At 49.4% G+C, this 15,992-nt stretch overlaps 1 protein-coding gene across 1 annotated transcript in view; it reads right to left on the minus strand.

The window, feature by feature from the left end:
• Positions 1 to 15,578, minus strand: part of ARVCF (ARVCF delta catenin family member) — a 339,824-nt gene extending 324,246 nt beyond the window's left edge. The window contains exon 1 of the mRNA XM_069100847.1: positions 14,897 to 15,578. The gene's annotated coding sequence lies outside the window, so the exon portion shown is untranslated. The remainder of the gene's footprint in view (positions 1 to 14,896) is intronic.
• Positions 15,579 to 15,992: the final 414 nt, after the last annotated feature.

Here is a 15,992-nt window from a genome sequence, read left to right on the forward strand (position 1 = left end):
ATGCTATCCACTTCCAGGGAGAGAACTGATATATGGAACTATATACTGTATGTTTCCACATATATGTCCATATCCAATGCAGGCCTTCTCTAGTGTGGGTTTGGGAAGGAGGAAGGGAAACAGCGCATAACGCAAATGAAACCCAAAAAAATGTTTAAGGCAGTGATATCCATGTTTTACTGTGTTATTTATTGTGTTAACTAGTCCTCACGTAGATTTAATCTGGTACTTCTGTCCCATATTTGACACCTCTGGTCTAGACTAAAGGAAAGTAATCAAGATGGTGAATGAAGGGCCTATAGTCTATGTCATAGGCAGATCAACTGAAAACATTGGGAGACGTGGGGCAGAAGGGGAGGCCGTACTTTGGGTCCTGATCACTGTCATGTTGCGGTAGAGGGGCTTGTATAGCTCTATGAGATTATGTGCTATGCCACGCAGGGTTACCCAAGATGGGCAGACCATAGGGAAGAGTTCAGAGAAAAGGTGATCCACTAGAGAATGAAATGGCAAACCCCTCCAGGATCTGTGCCAAGAAAACCCCATGGACAGTATTAAGAGATGACATTGGGAGATGAGCCACTCAGGCTGGAAGGTGCCCAATATGCTACTGGGGGAGGGCAGAGGACAACTACAGGCAGCTTCATTACTAATGAAGCAGCCAGGCCCAGCTGTGGATGCATCTGGTAGTGAAAGGAAAATTCAACGCTATAAAGATCAATATTGCAGAGGAACCCAGAATGCAAGATCTATGTAAGCTGAATGTGCTCAAGCAGGAGATGGGAAGGCTGACCATTGGCAGCCTGGGTTTCAGTGAACTCAAACAGATGGGCGCGGGTGAATTGAATCCAGGTGATCACTGCGCAGACTACCATGGGCAATAGGCCCTTAGAAGAAAGAGAAGCCCTCACAGCCAACCAGAGGAGAGAAAAGCAGGCCTGGGACGCAGTGTGAGAGATGAACACCACAGTGCTCCAAGCACTGAGGCCCAAGAGGCCACAGCAGATCGGGGCCATGGAGACCTACAGCATGTTCTAGAAATAACACCAGCCAAAGACGTCCCATTCATCACAGGGACCGGAATGCTAAAGCAGGGAATCAAAAAAGATCAATGGAATAGCGGGCCAGTGTGGCCTTGGAGGGCAAAGCCAAGCAGGGCGGACACTGCCGGAGGTTGGTCAAGACAACTCACTGGCCATGGCAACAACAGCCCAGATATGGACATGGCCAGGCGGCCAAGGAGGAAATCAGACCGATGATAGACCTCACAGCCAGAGGTGGAGAAGCTCTGGGCAGTCAGTTAAAACAGGCCGGGGGCTGAGTGTGGTTCAGATCACCAGCTTCTTACTGCAAAATGCAGACTTAAGAGAGTAGGGAAAACCATCAGACTGTTCAGGTGTGACCTAAATAAAATTCCTTATGAATATGCAGTGTGGGTGAGGCACAGATCTAAGGGATTAGATCTGGCAGCTAGAGTGCCTGAAGAACTATGGACAGAGGTTGGCAATATTGTACAAGAGGCAGCAACAACAACAAAAACCAACACAAAACATTTTAAAGAAGAGCAAAAAAACAAAATGGCTGTCTGCCGAGGCTCTATAAATAGCTAAGGAAAGAAGGAAAGGGAGAGGGAGAGGGAGAGGGAAAGGGACAGGGAGAGACATACCCAGCTGAATACAGAATTTCAGAGAATAGAAAGGAGAGATAAGGTTTTCTTAAATGAGCAATGCAAAGAAAAAGAAGAAAACAATAGAATGGGAAAGACAAGAGATCTCTTCAAGAAAATTAAAGATACAGAGGGAATGTTTCATGCAAAAAAAAAGGACATGATAAAAGACAAAAGTGGTAGGGATTTAACAAAAACAGAAGATATTAAGGAGAGGTGGCAAGAATGCACAAAAGAACTATACAAGAAAGCTCTTAACATCACTGATAACCACTGATGCTGTGGCTACTGATCTCGAGCCAGACATCCTGGAGAATGCAGTCACGTGGGCCTCAGGAAACACTGCTAACCACAAGGCTGGTGGAGGTGACCGAATTCCAGCTGAGCCATTTAACATCCTAAAAGATGATGCTATTAAAGTGCTGTACTCTATATGCAGCAAATCTGGAAGATTCAACAGTGGCCACTGGATTGGAAAAGATCAGTGTACATGTCAGTCCTAAAGAAGGGCAATACCGAGGAATGTTCAAATTACTGAATAAGGTTATGTTTTACATTCAGCAACATGGGAACCGAGAATGACCAGGAGGGCAAGCTGGTTTTCAAAGAGGCAGAGGAACAAGCGACCAAATTGCCAACATCTGCTGGATTATGGAGAAAGCAAGAGAGCTCCAGAGAAACATCTACTTCTGCTTCATTGACTACACTAAACCCTTCAACGGGATGGAAAAATCAACCTTACTTGTCTCCTAGGGAACATGTACACAGGCCAAGAAGCCACAGTTAGAACCAAATATGGAACAATTGGTTGGTTTAATATTAGAAAAGGAGTACAACAAGGCTGTATATTGTCACCTTATTGATTTAACTTATATGCAAAGTACATCATGTGAAATGCCAGGCTGGATGAATCAAAAGCCAGAATTAAGGCTGCTGGGAGAGATATCAACAGTCTCAGACATGCCGATGATACCACTCTGATGGAAGAAAGTGAAGAGGAATTAAGAAGCCTCTTGATAAAGGTGAAAGAGGAGAGAGTAAAAGTTGGCTTGAAATTTAACATTAAAAAAAATTATGGTTAGGGCAACTGATAATATCACTTCCTGGCAAAAAGAGGGAGAAAAATGGAAATTTTATATTCTTTTTATATTTTATATTTTTGGGCTCAAAGATCACTGCTGACAGAGACTGCAGCCATGAAATGAAAAGACACTTGCTCCCTGGAAGGAAAGTCATGGCAAATCTGGAGAGCAGACTGAGAAGCAGCGACTCACCTTGCCAGCAAAGGGCCATATAATCAAAGCTATGGTTTTTCCAGTAGCAACATATGGCTGTGAGAGTTGGACTATAAGCAAAACTGAGTGAAATAGAATCAATACCTGTAAATTGTAGTGCTGCAGAAGACTTTTGAGAGTCCCTTGGACAGCAAGGAAATCAAATCAGTCAATACTTAAAGAAAGTAATTCAGGTTATTCTTTGGAAGGATAAATACAGAAGGTGTAGCTTAAATATTCTGGCCACATAATGAGAAGACATGACTCACTGGAAAAGACTCTGATGATGGGAAAGATTGAAGGCAAAAGGAAAAGGGGATGGCTGAGGATGAGATGGATGGTGTCATGGAAGCTATGAACATGAGCTTGGACAGACTTTGGGAGATAATAGAGGATAGAAGGGCCTGAAGTGCTGTGGGTCCAAGGGGTCTACAAAAACTCAGACACAGTTGAACAATATGAAGAAAAGGAATGAATACTTCTTCCATTTGGCCCCAAAGGGTAAAACTAGAAGCAATGGGCAAAGGGAAAGAGTCAAGGCAGAAGTGAGGACAACTTCCTAGCAGTGTGGAATGAGCTCTTCTTCCTCAGAGGCTGTAGGATCACTTGACTGTGCCATATAGCCAGAGTTCCTTTGAAGCTGCAGGCTGGACTAGATGGCTGCTGAGATCCTTCTCTATCCCCAAATCCTAGGATCCGACGTTCCGGGGATGCAGCATTGGAGTAGGGGGCACAGATCTAGTCCTTGCTGCCTGGAGAGGGCCCCTGGAGGGAATGAGGCCAATCCAGCCTCTCTCCAGGCAGTCCCCGTGTCCAGCTCTTGAGGTTGTGCCCTCCCACTGCTTGACTCTACCCTCCCCTCTCATGTTTTTGCCCCAGCTGAAAATAGAAGACTGGAGACAACATCTCCAAATGGGATGTGACTAAGGAAAGGGGGAGGATTGGTTCCCATTCCTGGAGATCTCTAAGAGAAGGCTCCAAGGTTCCATGTGAGTCATTGTAGAAAGGCTCCTTGTTCTAGCACAGTCAGACTAAGGGACTTGAGGGAGCCTCACTTAGGTGCCTCCCAACTCTGCCATCCCAGGAAGTGTTCGGCTGAAAGCCCCCTCAGCTGAGGCTCAATACACGTTTGTTGAATTGGATTTGATTATTAAAGGAGTAGAATGATGACACCTGAGGCACCTCTCCGGCTTCTGGGTCTGGGGGTCTGTGAAGAGATTTCAGAAGGTCCAGGCCTAGGATGGGGAAGGGGGGAAAGAAGCATCTTTATTTTCACTAATCTCTGACATTGAGCATTTCCTTCTCTCAATCTCATTTCTTAAAGGCATGTAATATAATGGATAGAGCACTGGACCTGGTCAGGAAGACTTGAGCTCACATTCAGCCTCAGACACTTCCTAGCTGTGTGACTCTGGGCAAGTCATTTACCCTCTGTTTGCCTCAGTTTCCTCATCTGTAAAATGGGGGCAATAATAGCACCCACCTCCCAGGGTTGTTGTAAGAACCAAATGAGATAATACTTATAAAGCACTCTGCACAGTGCCCAGTACATAATAAGCGAGATATAAATACTTGTTGCTACTGCTGTTGTTAAATGATTTGCTCAGCTTCATACTTGTGGGAAGTGCCTAGGGCAGGATTTGAACTCTGATCTTCCTGACTCCAGGTCTAGGTATGGCAGACAGAATGTGTATCACTGGACGTGCTCCCTTCTGTTTGGACCTTTATCCTAGCTCCAAGCCATCTGATTTCACACACACACACACACACACACACACACGACATTCCAGACCAACTCATCTGCTTTCTCTTCCCCATGAGACATTCCATCTCCCCTGCTCTCAAGAAGCCCTAAATGCCCCCAATGTTCTCCCTGCTTGTTTCTGCCCTTTGTGGAAGCCCTTGTTCAATGCTCAGTTTGTGACTTCCTCTACGTGGCTTTTCCTAAGACCCACAATCCTTAGTGCCCCTCTCCTCTTAAAAATGACTCATCGATTTCCTCCATTTTGGCTTATCTATGAATATGCAGGATTCTCCCAGCAGAATACAAGCTTTGTTTTTGGTTTGCTTTGTGCACCCCTGGCACCCTAACAACATGCCTAGCATACAGTAGGTGCTTAATAAATGCTTGTTGCTTTTATTTGAAGCACTTCTTAAGCACCTACTGTGTGAACATCACTGTTCTAGGTACTAGGTTTACAAGGGCAGTGTTTTTTTCAATTCCCAGTCACATGGAGCTTACATTTGAATGAAGAAGACAAAAATATAGGTAAGGATACATAGAATAAACAAAGAGAACAAATAGGAATATACGCAGAGTTATCCGATATAAGTTCACTTGGAAGGGAAGATACTTAGTGTACTTGAGGGGATCAGGGGAGATTGCATGAAGAAGGAAGAGCTTGAGCGAGGAGTGGGAGACAGAGAGGACTCTGGGAGCTGGAGGTAAGGAGCGAGGCCAGTGGTGCACAGGGACAGGAGACGGGAGTCATGTGTGCAGAAGGGAAAGGAGGCAAGTTTGGCAGAATGCAGGAAGGGGCTGGAAAGATGGGCCAGGACCAGAATGAGTAGGACTTTAAAAGCTAAAGAGATTTTATATTTTCTTCTTGAGGTAACAAAGATCCATTAATTAAGACCACATCTGCACTCAAGGAAAATCATTTTGGCAACAGTGTAACGAATAGATTGCAGGAGACAGAAGAAGGAAATTAGAGACCTGAGTTCAAATCCAGGCCCAGATACATACTAGCTGTGTGACCCTAGACAAGTCATTCTACCTGTCTGCCTCAGTTTCCTTATCTGTAAAACGAGGGTAATAATAGCACCTACCTCTCAAGGTTGTTGCAAGGATCAAATGAGATAACAGTTGTAAAGCCCTTTGTAAACCTTAAAGCAATATATTAATACTAATCAAAATTATCACATGGTATGAAGAGATTTGAGTCACAGAAGCTAATTTAGCAAGAGCTGAATTAGTAGAGGTAAAGAGTTAGATTGAGAGGTGTTGTAAAAGAAGAAATAACAAGATCTGGCAGCTGATTGGCTGTGTGGGGAGGGAGAGAGAGAGAGAGAGAGAGAGAGAGAGAGAGAGAGAGAGAGAGAGGGTTCAAGGCTAATGGTGAGACCACAAGCATGGCGGTGTCCTCAACAGAACCAGGGGAGCTTAGAAGAGCAATTTTCAGTGGGGGATGGAGGTAGGAGAGGAGAGAGAGATATAAATAGTAAGTTCAGTTAGGAAAAGGTTGAGTTTAAGTTGTCCACAGGATAATTAATTTAATAATGAGTGATTGTTGTGTGGGACCAATACTTGGGGGAGAGAGAAAGGCTTTGTTGTTATTCAGTAATTTTTCTGTTGTATCTAACTCTTCATGATCCCATTTGGGGTTTTCTTGGCAAAGATATGGGAGTGCTTTGCCATTTCCTTCTCTGGCTCATTTTACAGATGAAGAAACTGAGGCAACACAGTTAAATGACTTGCCCAGGGTCACATAGCTAATAAGGCCAGATTTGAACTCAGGAAGTCTCCCTGATTCCAAGCTCAGTGTACACCTAGCTGCCAGAGAAGGTCCACATGATACTTAAGTCCATGGCAGCCAATGAGGTCATTAGAGAAAGATCAAGGATCCAGGACTGAGGCTTGAACAACACCCACAGTTAGGCAACTTGATCTGTCGGGTAAGCCAGAAAAGAAGATTAAGAAGAAATGGTCTGACAGGTAGGAGGGAAATCAGGAGAGAGGAATGTTATAAAACCCCAGACAAAAGTATGGAGGGTGGTCATCAGTGTCAAAGGCAGCAGAGGGTCCAAAGGATGAGCACTGAGAAAAGAACATCCCATTGGGTCATTCAGAGATCATTGGAAACTTCTGAGACAGCAGTTTCAGATGAATGATGGGGCTGGAAGCCAAGGGTTGCGTTGTGGGTTTGAGGAACAGAAATGCAAACTGCATAGGTAAACAGCTTTCCTGACAGTTTAGCTGGGCAAAGGAAGAGAGACACAGGACGCTAGCTTGAGGGGACGGCAGAGTCTAAGGACAATTTTTTTAAGAATGGAGGAGACAAGGGGTGGCTAGGTGGTGCAGTGAGTAAAGCACCAGCCTGGAGTCAGGAGGACCCGAGTTCAAGTTCCGGCCTTAGACACTTAACATCCACACAAAAACACTAGCTGTGTAACCTTGGGCAAGTTACTTAACCCCAATTGCCCTCCAAAAAGCAAAAAAAAAAAAAAAATGGAGGAAATACAGCAATGTAAGGATCCAAGACAATTCCAAAGAATTCACGATGAAAAATGCCATCCGTCTCCAGAGGAAGAAGTGATGGCGGCTGAGCGCCCATCAAAGCAGGCTATTTTTCACTTTATTTTTTCATGTTTTTTCTTAAGTCTGCATTTTCTTTCACAAAATGACTGATATGGAAATATGTTTTGCATGATTGCTCATGTATAACCTCTATCAAATTGCTTACTGTCTCCGGGAGGGAAAAGGAGAGGGAAGGAGGAAGAGAATTTGGAACTCGAAATTTTTCAAAAGAATGCTAAAAATTGGTTTTGCATGCAACTGGGGAAAAATAAGGTATTTTTTAAAGAATGGAGGAAATATAAGTCTGTTTGAAGAAAGTAAGGAAAGAATCAAGAGGAAGGGGGAAGTTGAAGATTTGAAGGGGTGATGTTTGAAGTTACAGTCTGCCGGGGAGGTCAGAAAGGATAGCATCAAGTGAATATGAAGGGCAGTTAACAATGAGCAGGGCCATGTCATTATCAGAGACTAGGGATGATCTCATGGAGTCTGACAAACCTGCCTGCTTTGGGTGGGGAGATCATGGAATGAGAAGGCAACCAGGAGGAGATGCTGATGGGTGGAAAGGCAAACAAATCCCCCCTAGTCTGTGACAGCTTGCTTCCATGAGGATGCCCTGGTAACTCCAATGCCAGTGAGCCAGGCCATTAAGAGGCTTACTCAGCCCTTTCATGTGCCCAGCACCATGAAATGAAACGTGATGCCCAGGGCTCAGATGGGTGCTATATTTCCACCAACATGGGCGCCAAGGAGGAAGCACTGCCTTCCTAGCCTGACTGTGTGATGGGCTGTGAAACCCCCAGAGAGGCAGACATTGCACAGTCCAATAGCAACGGGCCCCCTGCTTTTTATTCTCCTTCAGAAAATGTGATGAGAGGGGGGGGGGGAATTCCTGGAATTTTCCTTGACAAAGGCATGGAATTTTAGAGCTGGAAGGGACCTCAGGGCCAGTCTAGTCCAAGCCATGGCCCCCAATAAACCCCCTCTACAACATACCCCCTCTGGCCTTTACTTAAGAGTCTCCAATGAGAGAGAAAACCCCCTAGGGCAAGAGAGTTCAATGGTAAGAGCACTAGACCTAGAGGCAGGAAGATCTGAGTTCGAATCCTGCTTCAAACACTGAGTAGATGCATGACTCTGCTTAGCACTCAATCTCTTTCAGTCTTCATTTCCTCATCGGCAAAATGGAAATAATGAGAAGAGCCACCTCCCAGGGCTGCTACAAAGATCAAATGAGACAATGGCTCATGTGCAAGTGTGTTGCAAACCTTAAAACTCTACATAAACCTGTTACAGTTGCTTAGTCTCGTCCAGTTCTTCATGACCCCACACCCAGGAGAGTTTTCTTGGCAAAAATACTAGAATGGTTTGCCGTTTCCTTCTCCAATGTATTAAAACAGGTTAAGTGACTCGCCCAGGGTCTCACAGCTAGTAAGAGGCCAGATGTGAACTCAGTTGATGGTGTAGTGGATAAAACAATGGGCTTGGAATCAGGAAGACTCAACTTCACGAGTTCAAATCAGGCCCCAGACACATACTATCTGTGTGACCCTGGGCAACTCACTTCACCCAGTTTGCCTCAGTTTCCTCATCTGTAAAATGGACTAGAGAAGGAAATGGCAAACTGTTCCAGTATCTCTGCCAAGAAAACCCCAAATGGGGTCATGAAGAGGTAAAAATGACTAGAATGATTCAAGAACAAACTTCCTAACTAGACCCAGCACTACACTGTGCTATCTCACTGCCACATAAACCCTGGCCACTGTTATTATTATTCTTTCCTGAGACAGCCCAGTGCACCTGGGGGCATCAGAAATGGTTTCTCCTGACATCGAGCTTAAATAAACCCTTTGTAGCTTCTGTGAAACTGCCAGCAAGATGTTCTTTAAGCACAGATCTGACCTTGTCACTCAAGCAATTCCACTGGCTCTCTACTGCCTCTAAAATAAAATAGAAACTATTCCATTGAGCTTTTGAAGCCCTTTCCAATCTGGCCTTCTCCTAGCTTGCAAACCTTGTCAGGCACTTCTCCCTTCCTGCCCCCTAAGAGTCAGCCAAACTGGGCTTCTCTTGGTTCTTCACACAGGCCAGTCCATTTCCCATCTCCAAATCTCTACACTGGCCGTTCCCCATGCCTGGACTGTATTTCCTCCTCTCCATGCCTCAGAGAATTCCCTTCTTCCTTCAAGTTGCAGCTGGAGCCTCACCTTATATGTGAATTACTATGTATTACTTGTATCCCCCAAGTCCCCTCCCTGGCTCCTCAGCATTTATCCTGTATGCTTACTTATTCTCCATGTGCTTCTAAATGTGTATATGATGCTCCTTGAGGAAAGACATTCTTACATCATCTTTACATCCCTAGGACAGTGTGTGGAACGCACTAGGCACTCAATAAATGCTTATGGAGTGAATGCTCCCAGTTCTGCCCTCGGGGATCGAGCAGGAAAAGTTTTGTCCCACTCCCCGGCAAAACCATTTGATGACAGACATCCCATCGCACCCTGAGCCCCCTCAAGCCTACCCTGTTGCCTCACAGCAGCCCAAAGATGACCCCAGATTTTTTAAGGCTATAAGGGAGGAGCAAAGGTCCTGGAAAAGCTTCAGGAGGGGCCCATCTGTCGGCTGTCTGAGAACCAGCTTAGCTAACGTCAGCACAAAGGCATCTTGCCACTAGGGATGAAATGTCTTGTCCATAACAACTCCGGAAGACCAGTGGGCAGGGCAGGGCATGGAAGGGCCAGGTGACCTACATGGGGCTTCTTTCTTTCCCTTCCCCAAATGCCTGCTCTGATCTTTCTAGCTTCAGCAACAGCTACAACATCATCAATCCTTTAGGGGACAAATTGGAATTTTCTCTCTGACTCCATCATCTGCCTCAAACGCCACAGCATTTTAGGGTTCAGAAGTATCCTCAGAAGCCAGCCAGTGCAACTCACAATGGACCGAGCATGTCCTCCCCAAGAGGACTTAACAAGTAATTATGGGACTCTACCTGAAGGCTCCCAAGGGACCCAGCTTCCACTGGCCCATCTTTATGTTTTAGGAAGGTTTGCCTGACCTAAATTGCTCACAACTTCTATCCATGGCGCCTCTGGGGGGAAAGAGACAAGGCTAAACCCTCTTCCCCAGGGCAACCCTTCTGATGCCCAAAGACACCTACTCTGTTCTCTTCTACCCCCAGCCTTCTCTTCTCCACCTAAACTCTCCCAGTTCCTTTGACCAATGCTCATATAGCAGCTTATAACTTCAGTTTATCAATAGCCTTCTTAAACTGTGACACCCAGGATCAGACAGATACTCCAGATGTGGTCTGTCAAAGCAGAGCTTAATGCAACTGTCTGGAAAACAACAAGCACCTACTAGGTTCCTACTATTATGTGCTTACTATGTGTCGAGGAAGCTAGGTGGTGCGGTGGATAGAGCACCAAGGTCTGAAGTCAGGAAGTTGAGTTCAAATCTGGCCTTAGCTGTGTGACCCTGGGCAAGTCACTTCACCACCTCTGTAAAATGAGCTGGGAAAAAAAATTTTTTAAATGAGCTGGAGAAGGAAATGGCAAGCCCCTCTAGTATCTCTGCCAAGAAAATCCCAAATGGGGTCAGAAAATAACCAAACAACATGTCAGGCACTGTGCCAAGCAAAGAAAGGGAAAAAAGAGTGCCTGTCCTCAAGGAGCTCCCAGTCTAATGGAGGAAACAACTTTGGACAGGCAAGATGTAGACAGATAAATAGGAAATACAAGGGTTTAGAATTATGGGGGACAAGGCTGCAGAAGGGAGGAATGAGTCTTGAAGGAAGCCAGGGCCGCGTGGCCTCCCAAAGCCGCTGAAGACCATACCAGGTGTTGGGGATACCATATCACAGACAGCCTCACGCTGAGCCCAGCATTCTAGCCTGTCAAAACAATGGCTTAATTAATGCTGTTTGGCATACTTTTATTATTTATATAGTCTGTATTTAACCAATAATTAATTAGAATAATTAGAATTAATTGATCAGTCATAGCCAGCACTTCTAGGGCGTTAGCGTTTGCAAAAGCAGCTTATAAATAATATCTCCTCTGACCCTTCCCAACAGCCCCATGAGCAATCTGGTCTTACTGCTTTTCCCACCAGGCACCAGGGCTTAGCGCCCTCCCCAGCTGTCTCAGCCTCTGTCACCCCTTGCCCTTCTCCTTCCACCCCTTCCTGTCCTCTCCCACCATCTTCTGACCAAGCACCCTGACTGTGACCTGCCTTTCTAACAAGACTTCCCCCCTTCTCCAGCCAATCAATCCATCTTTCATGCGCACATGTGTACACATGTACACATATATACACATGTACCCCCCACACGCACACATATACATACACATGCACATGTGCACACACGCCAGCAGAATAATCATCCTTCAACAAAGATCTATTTCTGTCACACTGTCCAAAGCCTCTTATTAGCTCACACTGACAGCCTACGTATTTGTCCGGCATTCAAGGCCCTCCTGGTGAAGCCCCTCTCTCCCTTCCCACCCTGGCACTCAGCTATGCCAAAACCCAACCTTGGTCTGGGTAAATATCCCTCTCCCCCTCTTGCTCTGCCTAGCATGGCCTCATCTCCTCCTTTCCCTAGTTAAGTCTTAGCCCTTCTTTGGAGCTCAGCTCCCCTAAGAGTCAGCACTCTCTTGGCTGCTCCCTGATCCACTCACCATGAATGGTCACTTTGTATTATTCTGTTTGGAAATACTTTGTATAGCTTTGTTTTGCCCTAACACCATGAGCACATGTGAGGCCCTTGATTAAGGGGATGCTGAATGCCATAAAACTGAATTGATAGGCAGCCTGGTGGTACAATGGGTAGGGTAGTGGGCCTGAGGTTGGGAAAACATGAGTTCAAATTCTCTGCCTTAGACGCTTACTAGCTGTGTGACCTTAGGCAAGTCACTTAACCTCTGTCTGGCTTCGGTTTCCTCAACTGTAAAATGGGGAGAATAATAACACCTACTCCCCCATGCTTAGCATAGTGCCTAGCACATAGTAGGTGCGATATACATGCCAGCTATCAGTTGTTGTTAAAGCAGTCTTCACTGTTTATTCTCCTACTTGACTGTGAGCTTTAGAATGATAATAAGCGGCCAAGAGCCCTGGCTCTGGAGTCAGTAGACCTGGGGACATATCCAGTCTCTGAAACAGACTGTGTGAGTGACCTTGGACAAGTCACTTAACTTTTATGAGTCTCAGTTTCCTTCTGTGTCAATGGGGAGAGGGGTGGGTTCCAAGGCCTCTGAGGTACCTTCCATCTCCAGATCTGAGGTCCAAACTGTAATAATCTATCGCCTTAAAGGCAATCTCTAGGAGATCAACATCTCACTTGAACTACTGCTGTTCCTCCCTCCTTGGAGGCCCAGAGATCTGACCACAGTGAGAGGTCTAGATGGGCTGCTGATTCTACTGTTCAATCAATGCTTCAGGAGGGAGTGCCCTCTCCAGGGGAATCACCACTCTCAGAAGTATTGATACTTCAGGGATATCGACCAAAGCCAAGGAAACTCCAGACAAAGGAAGAAGAAAGCAGCTTGTTTTCAGCTGCTGGCAGATCAGGGAATTCCACCGGGAACCTGGGAGACAAGCATTTACCCTGAAAATGACCACTATGCAATGGAGACCAGACCACAGGGCTTCTGCAAGGCAGGAAGAGAGTGCCACCGGATTCCTTCCCAGAGCGTCACCCACGCAAACATTCCTTGGTGCCAAGACAACAGAAAGCCATTTCCCCGGATCAAAGCAGGCCAACTGCCCCCAGAGCCGGGTTCACATCGAAACCAAGCCCAGCTCCCACTTTACAGGTGAGGGACCTGAGGTAGTGAGAGGAGAGGGGACTTGTCCAAGGTCACACACTCCCCCCCCCCACTAGACAGCAGGACCAGGGTTGAAGCACAGATCTCCTCGATGTAAATCCAACTATTGTCTCTTCCTTTTGGGTTTTTTTTTTTCCTTTTTTGCCTAATGCATCACCTTTTCTTGGTCCAGAGTGGATCCAAGCAAAGCTATTTAACATTTTCGAAGCCTGGCTACCTCGTGGGTCACCGGTAGGCATCCCTCTGGCTTTCCCTGCAAGCTCCCTTCTCCTGCTAATTTCCATAAAATCAGGGCTTTCGGGAAGCCAGTTATCATCCGGAGCGAAGGAAGGCCGATTGTAGAAGGAAAAAAGAAATCGCTGCTCACCCTCTCAGAGAAGCCGCTGCCCAGCTCGCTCGCTCCCCTCCCCCCATCTCCCCAGCATCTCCCCCGCAGTTTCACTAACTTCCCTGGGCCCCGAAATGACGAGCCCTCACACGTTCTGCCTCCATTCCCAGGAACTTCCCTGCCTCCATCAAAGTTTGCAGCCTGGCAATACACTGAAGCAGACTGCAGCATTCGAGCCGCGGGGAGGCGGGGAGGGTGGAAGGGGAGAGAGAGAAGGGGGAGAGAGACACCGAGAGGCGCTGGGGGCTCCCGGGACCGAAAGGAAGGCTCCCATCGCCGGATTACGGCTAACAAAGTTCTGCGAAGAGAAAGACCTAGGAAAGGGGGGTGGGAGGGTGCAGGGAGATGCGAAAATGCAATTACCTCAAGGTCTGCGAAGCTGCTAATTGACATACTGTCTGTAAAACTGTCCAAAAGAAATGGACCTGGGCACACCCGCCAGTCGGAGATACTTCCAGCAAACAATAGGGGGGGGGGGAAAGGGGGGGGGGAGGGCTGGGGCGCGGTGGGGGGAGGGCCGATGCCCTGAGCTGCGGGGAGGGAGCTCCCTAGTCGGCTCTGCACCTCCCAGAGGGAGAGGGAGCGCAGAGCCCGGGAAACTTGGGCCGTTGCGGAACGAGCCTGCTGCCTTTGGCCGAGCGGATCTCTCGCTTGGTGGGGAAGCAGCCAATTTTGCAGGCGGGGAGCCAAGGCTTGCCACGAATACCCCGGGCAGAGAGCCCCCTCCTTCCTTGCCTCTCCTCCCCCTCCCTCCCAGCCGGTCAACTGCCGGGATTATCACACAATGTCGGGCATTTGAGGTCGGGAGATTTTCCCACCCCGAGAGGTAGAGGAGGAGAATCCTTAGGGAGCCCCGAGCTTGCAACTGTCCACCTTCCCCACCCCCAGCCCAAGATTCGCGCCCAGTCCCTCAGGGACCGGGCATCTGGAAACCCCCCGCCGTCACCCTGGCAAGACAAAGGAAAACCCGGTTCGCGGGCAGCCCTGGCGCTGCAGCTTACGAGACGCCCTCTTCCCCTCGGCCAGGACAACCAGCATTCCCACCCCATCCCCCCCCCACCTCCGTCCCCGATCTACCCGATAGCCTGATGCTCCCCGATTCCCCAGGCGCCTTCCCCGCCCCGCCTTGCAGGATCACGAAGGAAGAGAATCCCCCGCCCCCCCCCAACTCTCCAACCAGCATCCCTCCCGCCGCGGCCCCTACGCCGGCCCCTAAGCCGGCCCCTCCGGGCTGCCGGGGTCCCTGCACCCGCTGGGTGCCGCGGTGCCACTCACTTCCCCCTCTCCAAACGCAGTCTCCCTGCCTCCCTCCCTCCTTCCACAAAGGGCACCCACCCGAGGCAAGCCCCGGCTAGCCGGCCGGCTGGCATCCTCTGGAGAGGCCGGGCAGGGCGGGGAGGGCTTCCAGCTTCCCAGACCGCCCCCGGGCGCCGCGTTTACCTGCTGGGCAGCGCGGTTCCGGCACACTCCGTCTCTCCGGGCTTTATTATGAAGCAGGTCTCACTGAAGGATGGCCTTTGCGCTGGGGTGCGCGTGAGTGCGCGTGTGTCCGAGTGTGCGAGTCAGGGTGTGCGTGCGTTTACCGCCTCCTCCGCACGCCCCTGGCCGCCAGCAGTGCCGTTCTTCTGCGCCCGAGCCGCGATGCCTGCCACCCGCGCTCTGGCCCAGTCCGCCCTCCACCTTTGCCCTCTCCCGGATAATGGAAAAAAAACGAAAAACACCAAGTGAGCGCAGGGTCTGGAACGGAGTCCCGGGCCAGGCAGTCCAGCAGTCCTTCCCGTCTAAAAGTTGGACGCCGCCTCCAGGGCCCCGCGGCGGCGGCCGGGATTCCAAGGGCTGTCTCCCCGGGTTTCGGAGGGTCTCCGAGCCGGCGCTGGCTCCCGGGGCCAGGGGTGGGGGGCCGCGGCGCGGGCGGCCTTAGCTCGCCCCATTCATCAAACTTTCCATGGGGAGTGGGAGATCGGGTCCTGGCCGCGGGCGGTGGCGTCCCCGGGTCCCCCGGTGTCGAGCCCGGGACTCCCCGGCCCGCGCTCCCGGGGCCGCAGGAACGCCAGGCGCAGCCGACGAAACGACGCAGTCCTCCTGCTGCTGCCGCCGCCGCCGCCGCCGTCGCTGCTGCTGCCTCTCCCGCTCCTCCTCCTCCTCCTCCTCAGCCCGGCCTCCCCAGGCCCTTCTCCGAGCCCCCAGCCCGGCGGAGCACGAATTTTCCCATTGGCCGGGCGGGAAGGGAGACGCCCAGCAACCGGGCACGATTGGCGCATCCTCCGGCAACTCCTGCTCGCCATTGGGCAGTGGGAACGTCCATCGGCGGCGCACCGGCCTCCCGCAAGGTACTCGGGGGCTCCGGGAGCGAGCCGCGGGCAGAGCGGCCAGTTACAAACGAGGCGCCGAGGGCCGAGGGCCGATGAAGGGGAGCTCTGTGTGACTGTCCTTGGCGCGGTGCCACCCACGGGCACGGAGCCGGGGCGCGGGCCAAGAGCCCGCTGCGAGCAGGTGTCTTCGCTCCTGGCACGCACGCATGCAGGCCCTCCTTGGA

This window comes from Petaurus breviceps, unplaced genomic scaffold (assembly GCF_028583685.1).
Source record: "Petaurus breviceps papuanus isolate PSGF00001 unplaced genomic scaffold, PetGlider_PUasm1.0 428, whole genome shotgun sequence".
NCBI classification, from domain to species: Eukaryota; Metazoa; Chordata; class Mammalia; order Diprotodontia; family Petauridae; genus Petaurus; species Petaurus breviceps.